The sequence below is a fragment of the Mandrillus leucophaeus genome, unplaced genomic scaffold, assembly GCF_000951045.1.
Source record: "Mandrillus leucophaeus isolate KB7577 unplaced genomic scaffold, Mleu.le_1.0 Scaffold14, whole genome shotgun sequence".
Lineage (NCBI taxonomy): Eukaryota > Metazoa > Chordata > Mammalia > Primates > Cercopithecidae > Mandrillus > Mandrillus leucophaeus.
The window spans coordinates 2,312,018-2,313,528 of NW_012101365.1; the positions used below are offsets into that span (position 1 = coordinate 2,312,018).

The window sequence follows — 1,511 nt, forward strand, 5'->3', positions numbered from 1 at the left end:
TGTATTTTTAGTAGAGACGGGGTTTCACCGTGTTAGCCAGGATGGTCTTGATCTCTTGACTTCGTGATCCACCCGCCTCAGCCTCCCAAAATGCTGGGATTACAGACGTGAGCCATCACGCCCAGCCGACATTTTATATTTTAATAAAAACTTTCTGTGACCAGGCATGTGGTGACTCACACCTATAATCCTAGCAGTTTGGGAGGCCAAGGCAGGAGGGGGTCACTTGAGGCCAGGAGTTTAAGAACAGTCTGGGCAATAGAATGGGACCCCTTCTCTACCAAAAAAAAAAAAAGTTGGACATTGTGGCACATGCCTGTGGTTCCAGCTACTCCAGAGGCTGAGGTGGGAGGATCCCTTGAGTCCAAGAGGTCAAGGCTGCAGTGAGCCGTGATCGTGTCACTGCACTCCAGCCTGGGTGACAGAGTGAGACCCTTTCTCAAAACAAAACAAAAAAAATTTTTTTTTGGATACTTCTAAAGAAGTGTATTTATTTATTTTCATATATGCAGCTTTACTCCTTAACAGAAATGGAAAAAACCCTGAACTAGGAGTCAGATGACCTAGGATCTGGCTTGTAAACTCACTTTGCGAATTTGGGAAAATTACTTGAACCATTGGGGTCCACATAAGTATTAAGATCCTATCTAAGACCAGGCACAGTGGTTATGCCTGTAATCCCAGCATTTTAGGAGGCCAAGGCAGGAGGATTGCTTGAGCCCAGGAGTTCAAGACCAGCCTGGGCAATATAATGAGACCCCGTCTATACAGATAATTTAAAAATTAGCCAGGCATGGTAGCACATGTCTATGGTCCCAGCTACTCAGGAGGCCAAGGTGGAAGAATTGCTTGAGCCCAAGTGGTCAGGGTTGCAGTTGGCCATAATGACGCCACTGCACTCCAGCCTGGGTCACAGAGCAAGACCCTATCTCCAGAAAAAAACAAAACACCTATCTAATTGTAAAACTCTGTGATTTTTGTTATTTATATAGAAAATGTAGAGACTCTATTACACACATAAGGTTGTGCTTTATGCTTTGCGGAAGCAGATAATTTAAATATCTGATATACGATTTTGCTTGCTTATAATCAGTTGAGGAAATAAGACTTTAAAAAGCTTTAAAGGGAGTAGATATAAAAAATGTCTTAGGGAAGACTTAGAGGCAAAAAGTATATTTAAACATGCCTGTTAAAATCCTGGCATGAGGTGTTTGAATAGTAATACTACATAGAAAAGTCAAATAAGAGACTCCCTTTTTCCATGACTTGTAAATTATGTATATAATGAGAAAGTAAACCATTCATTTGATAAATATGTATAGAGCACCCATGATATCAAATGAATGATACTTGCTGCCTTACAAGATGTTAGGGAATTCACACTGAATTATAATTATGTAATTAGAATTCACACTGAATTATATCTATAAATTCTACCCATAACAAACAGTACAATAGAAAAAAAACAGCTATGTAGATATGGTTGTAACAAAATCTAAAAAGTATAATAA

General features: G+C 39.6%; 1 protein-coding gene across 1 annotated transcript in view; it reads left to right on the top strand.

Annotated features, from left to right (window-relative positions):
* Positions 1–1,511, top strand: part of ZYG11B (zyg-11 family member B, cell cycle regulator) — a 76,277-nt gene that overhangs the window by 41,731 nt on the left and 33,035 nt on the right. The window lies entirely within an intron of this gene.